We start from the raw sequence: 8,691 nt of genomic DNA, 5'->3' as shown, positions 1-8,691 counted from the left end.
ATACATATAAATATACATAAAATACATAAAATAAAAAATTAAATTAAATTTTAAAAAGAAAAATCAAATTTCTAATGGCCTTTGGGCATTCTTAATGCTTTTATATTTTCAAAAATGTTGGTATCTTATAGTTTTTATTTATGTAATAGGTGTTTCCAGTTTTATTTTGTTTTAGATTTGTGTACATACGATATTGCTTTGTAATTTTTACTGCCATCTATTGTTGTAATTGTTATTTAAATTTTAACTTCTGTTTATGTGCCAGCTTGTGCAGCACTTTGGACAATTCTGGTTGTTTTAAATGTGCTCATGAATAAACTTGATTTGATATCATTTGATTTAGGTTTGTACTAAGAGCAGTTATGTACAGTACGGCACTCGTGCATGAGTATTTTTATACTTGTAGCTAATAAAGAAGAGATAGGAAAGAAAAGGACTGAGCAAATAATAGGAGAAAAGAGCATACTATAAATAATAATTATACCATTGTTATTGTTATTATAAAAAATAATTTAGAGGAATTAAAAACAAATAAATAAATCTAAAAAATAAAATAAAATAAATTTAAAAGAAACCCCGACTCAGTTTAGTTGGCACCTTTTGTCACCATCCAAGACCCTGCAGTGGTACCAGGGGTAAAATGGAGGTCAGTTGCTCAGGGCTTGTTTCTCTCTCATTTGCACTCATTTGTTTTGATGCTCTGGGAAGCATTTTAAAAATTTGGGGCCAGCATGCCTCAGTGCCTCTCAAAGGCATTTTACAGTATTTTACATAACGCACAACAAACAATATTTAAACAAAAAAATGCAGCTCTCCCTCTCCCCTCCTGTATCCGGCTGTTCAGCAGCTTTATTGAAGCAGAACATTACAGTCTGCTTGTTGTTTCCTTTTCATGCCGGCTTGCATTGTCAGACCTCTTTTGGAACATCTTTTATCATCTCAGAACAGAATCTTATGTAAGCAGTTAAGGTGCATTTTGGGATTTATTGGGTTTTCCCTTCCTGTTAAAATCTGCTACTAGATGTTTGGCTTCTACAGTACAGTTTGTATTCAAATTATACCACACACACTGTCTCATTCAGTGGTGAATGAAGTACATGAAAGCCACACTGGAGAAAAGTACTGAAATCTCAACAGAATATGATATTGGTAGAAGTTTAAGTCATCTATTACAATATTACTTGAAAGAGAAAACTTGATCAGCTGATTGTATTTCTAAACATTTCATTTTTGCCCTTTTTTACTCTACCTCTGACGCAGTTGTGTTACATGACGTTGCATCAGTAGTGTTCATGCTTTGCGTTTTTGCCCCTGCAACAGGGTGCTAGAGGGAAGTGCACTACATTGCAAAGCTGGACAAGCTCCAAAAACTGCATTATACAACAGCAAGAAACAAATAGTCTACTTAGATTTGACAAATGCCACAAATATCCAGCTTCATTAAATGTCTGCCTTCAGACAATTTTCCCTACACAATTAGAACGGGAGCAGGTTTTAATGACAGCAGTGTCTCCAAATAGTGGATTTCTCACACTTGATATAAATATATCCATAGGGTTTACCCAAAAACCATCTGGGGGGCTTTAAAGCTTTAATGACAATTACCTACGAATGTTTGAAGATTTGATGTGACTTGATGGGACCAGTGGACCCCAACCCAATTCTAGTAGGACTTAGAACAGTTGATTGTGTGAATGGAGAGTAGCACATAAAGAAAAGATAAAGTGGAATTTGGATTATTGCTTACAATGATTGTGTTACCTTTTAATAACTTGAAGGGCCACAGGTCAGGCATCATTTCATCTCACCTGTTCCTTTTCCTTGTCAGACAGCCAATTTAATTGCTTGACTCGACATAAATGACTGCATTGTAGACACAGGCCTCATTCGTGTCTGACCATTGCCATCTTCTTTCAGTTTCCTCCAGCAGTTTACTGGTTAAAAATCTAATCAAAATAAACTAGAACAACCGCCATGTGAGTGTTTGTCTCCTCACACCAGTCAAGTACACTTACAGTTTACATCCACATTTGTAAAAACATGGATGCTTCACAAACATCTTCCCCCCGGCAGCACAGAGGATCTAAACAATCTGCAGTTTCAAGGTGGACATTTCAGATCAGTGTCACCAATTCAGTATCCATCCTCTCCCCTTCTGTTCCTGAGTTATGACATTGAATAATGGCTGGAATTAGACAAAATTAGACATTTGTGTAAAATTAGACATTTGTGTAAATTAAGTCATAACTAGTTTCTAAATTCTTGAGTTACGGCCAAAAACATGTATTGTGAGGTCATGGTGACCTTGACCTTTGACCTTAGATCATTAAATTATAATGACTTCATCACTGAGTCTAAGAAAGAGATATCGTGTTTACAAGAATGAGACAGATAGGGTCATAGTGACTTTGACGTTTGACCTATGACTATGAAAATCGAATCACTTCATCTTTGAGTCAAAGTTTGTGTAAAATTTGAAAAACTCCTTTAAGGTGTTCTTGAGATCTCACATTCACGAGAATGAAATGGATGCAAGTTCACAATCAAAATCTAATCATTTCATGCTTGAGTACAAGTTGACATTTGTGCTTAATTTGTAAAAGAAAAAAAAAACCCTCAAGATACTGAGATATTGTGTTCACAAGAACGGGACAGACCTGGAGACAACCCACAAAATAATGCCTCTGGCTTTGGCCATTACCAGAGTATAGGCATAAAACAAAGCATTCAAATACTGGTTTGGACATTGATTACCTTGGCAATGATAAAGGCCACAAAGCTTTTGGGTGAGCCCTTAAATTGTGCAGGTATGGCTATTTAGTCTTCCTGTTCTATCATGCTTAGACATGTGGTCTGAAATTGCAAAAAATCAAAAAGCAGCATGAATGTGGGTATATATTAAAATCTGTCTTTTCCCAGATCCACTGAATAATAACCAAAACGCCAGTTGTGGTTATGGAGTACATTCTGTATCATCCTTTATGAACTTTCAGAATTAAAAGCACCATTATGTTCATGTAATCTTTCAGCCCGCCCCGCTGCAAAGCTACAGATGACTGCCTAAAAATAAATGCACGAATGAAAAGGTTAAGATTATTTTGCTGATCACGTCCCCGCTGCCTCTCTGCAGCATTTGCAGTGACAGTGCTTAAACATTCATGTTCCACCTGTGTTTATGCTGCAGTGCAACAAATGATTCATCCATAAATGTGTGCAGAGAGGTGATCTGTGCACAGGAACAGATATGAAAATGTAACATAATGGCCCGCTGGTTGTTATGTTACCTTCAGGCATGTTATTATTTTTTAACTGGACAGGTCATGCTTGAACTTTTCATTTAGCATAGTACGTACATGCAGCTAATCTGATTTAATAATGTTGTTTTAATCCTTTAAAACCTAAGCAAACTGGCTTGACTTCTTTCAAAAACATGGTAAAAAGGCAAGGAGCAGCTAAAGAAGAACTGACCAGACAACTGACAGACAAGAAAATTACCTGAAAATTATCAAAAGAAAAAAGGATGGGGTGTGGGGTGGGATGGGGATTCCTGAATTCAAACAAGGGAATTACTTGTTTAAAAAAAATGAAAATTTTAATAATTGAATATAAAATCATCATTATTATTATTATTATTATCATCATCATCATCATCATCATTATTATTATTATTATTATTATTATTATTATTATTATCATCATCATCATTATTATTATTATTTTTATTATCATCATCATTATTATTATTATTATTATATAGCCTTAAATTTACAGGGTGGGGGGAGGTTGGGGTGGTTTAAAAAATAACAATAATTCAACAAAATAATTTTAAATATATAATTCTAATAATTTACTATAATAAAGCTTTAAGTAAAAATAAGCTGTAAGCTTTAAGAAAAATCTTCCAAATATATTATTTTCTTGCCAAGTTGGCCAAGTTGCTCATTGCTTTTTTTGCCCAGAATGATGGCGATCCAGGTTTCAAAGAGTTAAAGTTTCAGAAATTTCGAAATAAAGAGAATTAGACCTAAGCACCGTATCATACACTGAGAGGTAAAAAAAAAAATATCTGTGTGGGCTAATTATCAATAGTTGCAGTAAGTTAGCATTAATTCTACAGTGAACATTTAAAGAGAGAATGAGAAAAAGATAAAATAGGACACAAAGCACATTTCTCCTTATTTGCATGTGAATGGGTTGGGTTATCATCTTTTCAGACTCCAGGGTCTATATGTCCTTGCATGAGTGCTTTCCCTCGGTTGCTTCACTGACTAAAGGTCAGTGAAGGAGAATCTTCGAAGTGTATGAGAGAATATCATTTTAAAACACACTTTGATCAACTATTGAAGCCTTCTGATTGCTTTGCCACTTTTAGTTAGTTACTATTAGTTCTTACCTTGAGTCATACAAAGAGATGTAGTGATCCGAGCTGAATTGGTCATGCCGTTTATCCAGACTTCATTAAACTGATCTGGTATCCAAGACGGCATCACCGATCCAGAGTTAATTAAAAAACTCAGTGTTTCCGCTGTCAGTTGTATTCATTCAGGCACCAACTCTGTTTTTAGTGTCATAGCTTCTTATTTCTCTACACAATGAAGTAAAACTGATTTTTAGTAAGTTTAGGAAATATAAAGCATGTGTGTTTTATTGGTGTTTAGTGTTGGAAGATCATTTGAGTGTTAGTGTTGTTGGAAGAAGAGACATTTGATCAAACTAACAATTAAAACACATAACTGTGCTGATAAACAGTGAAGTAAATGTAGTGGAAGTTGTTTTTCCCCCCAGAACGTCACATAAAAGTTTGTTAGAACTGCCTGTTTAAATCTGTAAAGCCAATGAGTAAAGATTGAAGATTCAATCATTTATGCCATATCGATGTAGCTGACTGGAATACAAACCTTTAAAAATATAATAATAAAAACAGCAGCTCCAAGTAAACGAATAAAATAATAAAGTAGTTTCACATTTTTGGACAAAGAAACGTGGCTTTGCTATGTGACAAACTCCAAGGATTCATTGGTTTTACCCATTCAAACAGGTTGTTTCCAAAAACTGTTTGTACATTTTTCACAAGTAATGTAATCAAATTAGTAGATATTCCACGTATCTTGGAAGGCTGCAATCACCTAACCAATGTGCTGATGGGAGTAAACAAGGAAGCAGTCCCAAGTTGTGTTGTGGATCACAAAAATCCAGACTTTCTGCCAGTATCCCCCTAAATCCTACAGACTGAACACAACATACTTACTGTACAACGCATCTCCTTTTTGGTTGGTCCTTTAATTTGCAAAACATTTGTTCTGGGTACACAGTGACGCTTTCCAAGATGAACAGGTCCTTCATTTCATCCAGTCGTGACTGTTTTCCTCAAGGTCTCTGCAGCTTCAAAAAGGGTGACTCTAAGAAAGGAAATGGCCATGCATGACAATTCCAAGGTCAGTGCGAGTTAGGAGCACTAATTCCAACTGATTTGTGTCTTTCTATCATTCAGATGACTCCTTTTTCAGTTTACCCACTGAGCAGCTAAAGAAGAGAAAGAAAGAGGCAAATCATCTGCAGTCAGCAGCGTTCTTTTCATCAAATTTTCAGATTCCCACAAATGATTATTGTTTAAAGCAGTCAGACAGAAGATCATTTCTATTCACACAACCACAGCTTCTCATCAAATACTGGAACCAATGGCAATAACATGCACATTATTCTGCAGAGCCGTCTTTTATATGCATCAGAACATTAGCTGTCATTGTCAGTAGCAGAAACTGAGTGAAAAATTACATTATATGCACACCACAATTCAAACTTAGATTGTTTCCTAATGAAATAGCAGATATAATGAAATTTTGATACATCTCCCTTTCATCATCTTATACTTTGTGTCCCAGTCAGGTATAATCTATATTTTTCTCTGTGATGGGTTTCAATTTTGCCTAAAGAATTTTCTTCCTGGGCTGTAATATCTGAAGGAGATACAAATCTTTTTTTTTTTTTTTTCTGGGCATATGTAAGTATTTCATTTTGATACCTCTATGTTGCACACATGCATCTAGTGATCCAGGTTCATGCTGCTTTGATAATGGTTGGATTGTTCAGTAATTCCACATCATCCGACATTATACTCAAACGGTTTGCATGGTTGGTTTTTTTATCCACGCTGTGAGTCATGATGGTGTTTTTGTGCACAAATCAAAAAATCAGAGTACAGGTTTATATGTGCTGCAGTAACTGTAATATCTATGTGGAAATGAAGCTGGTCTGCACTGAGATAAATCACGATTTCTCACATTTTTTATAAAACATTTTTATTCAGCATCAACAGTATCACATATGCATTAACAAGAGAAGAGGAAGATGTACCATGTTCAATTGTTTCCCTAATTACTGTCCTATACAATTCACATCTCACAACAGACAGAGCTGCCTTCCTGCTGATAAATGCTTGGACAAAATCTGAAGTGAAGAGTTACTGGTGCATAAGGGTAGAACAGGCACTAGAAAATTGTAGTTTTTTGAAAAAAAACTTTTCATTGGAAAAATGAACAGAAATCAGAGAGTTTTCTCTTCTGACTATTTTGTGTCATTATTTCCAAAACACATTTGCTTCTAAATTATTGTGAAGTTTAGAGTGTTTGCAGAGAAGCTGATGCAAGCTGATTATTTCTTTGTGTAAGTGGGAGCAAGTTTTACTTTAATAACAGCCATACAAGGAAAAAATCCAACCCAAAATATTTAGGCAATTGCTTTTTGTACCTGGAATAGATGATGTAGCTTCTTATACAAGGACAGTGGCCCTCCTGTGCCTTCTTACAACATTGCCATATGACATCAACACAAATTAGTTTATTTAGCTCTAGTGTGCATTCAGCAGCTTTATACATCCTAAAAATGCACATAACAAGTCAACTAACTCTAAAAATGATAAGCCAGTCTAGGTTCACACAGGTCCTGACTTTCTTGCTGTGCATTTGTCAGATATTTCTCATAAATACGCCACTTAAATCTCACAGGATACCTTCGATATAATCCTAACCATGACCCCTTTGCTATTACTCTTACTGCTTCCAACCTTGAAACGTCAATGAGACGAGCACTAGCCAATCACAGCACACAGCGTGATCCATAACAGCACGTCTAAGGGATGGATGTAAACAGCAGTTTAGTTACACTGTGACTATTCTCACCTGCTTGCATAAAGACACCTCGAAACATTTTAAACTGCTTCCCTTCAAAAATACAAAGAAAAATCCAGCCTGATGCATTCAACACTGATTTTCCCTATGTTTTCATTACTAGTGGACACAAAAGCCATGTTTAGATGGGAACGGCCCTACTAAAAATGGAAAAGTCTTTCCTTTGTGTTCCTGAAAAAATATGCATATGACAACATTGTGAAAATGATCCTCATGTCTGCAAAAACAGCCAAAAATGCTGTAGTATGCATGTCAGGCCAGAAGCTGGCGGTGTAATTTTGTAATGACTCACCATAGGTAAACACAACACATGGGCAAAGTGTGGCAGTGACGTCACTTTTGACATGCTGCCAATTTACATACGCCGACAGAAGTTGTTGCTTTTTCAAGAGATTACACTGTGGAACCCGGTTTCAAAAGTTTGCATTTTCAGGCCCCCAAAACGCTGTTATTGTGTTAACAAAAGGCCAAACCGCAGCAACAGTTTGACGTTTCATGCAAAAACCATCACCGTGTAAACAGCCCTTAAAGCTGATGTTCAATGTTTGGGGAGAAAACATGGGAGACAGTTGCCCTGGCAAAAGCCTTTCTAATTATAAAGTAGTGTTGCCACCGCTTTCCACTTTGAGTGAAGGATAAATCACCCCTTATAAAAACTTACGGTGTTACTCCCACTTATACTTCCAAAGAACATTACGGCTTTCGATGATGAACAGTGCTGCTGGTTGCAACATAACGGTGCAGCCACAGTACATGACATGTCTACGTGAAAGCCAAATAACAATGTCCCCACAGGACACTTCATTGCTCTCAGCTTGTTCATTATTGCTGTCCATCACGCGTGTCTACCTTTTTTTCTGACACCTTTTTCTAATGCTGTATTTGATTGTCACAACATGTGAAGTCTGATGAGTTGTATTATTCACCATCTTGAGCATGCACCTGTGTGAGAGATGTGTGTCACATGGACACGCAGCCTACCATGTGAGGCGAGCGTGTGCCACCAGATACCTGTGATCATTTTGGTGTGAGTCTGTGAGTCTCAGGACATGGACTGTGTGTGTTAATTAAATTAAACTTATTTATCAACCAAATGGCATCCTGGTTTGACAATGTACTGTAATGTCTGTACTGGTTAGATAGTTCATTTTTTCTAAAGCCTAATTTTTTACAACATTTCCAATGGGCATGGGCGCAAAAGATTTTGAGTGTCTCACAATACAAGCAAAGCTTCTTCTCCATTTAAGATAACCTCTTAATCATTATGGTTAAAAGGGTATTTTTATAAACCCAAAGTTGTCAAAGGCTATTTACAGATGAAGAGCAGTGCAGGAGCCTTTTTTAGACTGAAAAGAGAGGAGGAAGAAGAGAATAAGGTTCAACAGTTTTTAAATTCTCCTAACACTCTACAGTCTTCCTCAATATTTTATAGGAAAATGTAAAGTATTCAAACAAAAATGTGTGAAAGCATGAGATTAATGTAGCAAAGGAATCTTTGATGTGG

The sequence above is a fragment of the Plectropomus leopardus genome, chromosome 8, assembly GCF_026936395.1.
Source record: "Plectropomus leopardus strain MGB_pleo_1.0 chromosome 8, ASM2693639v1, whole genome shotgun sequence".
Classification (NCBI taxonomy): domain Eukaryota; kingdom Metazoa; phylum Chordata; class Actinopteri; order Perciformes; family Serranidae; genus Plectropomus; species Plectropomus leopardus.
Note: the sequence above shows the minus strand (reverse complement) of the source record.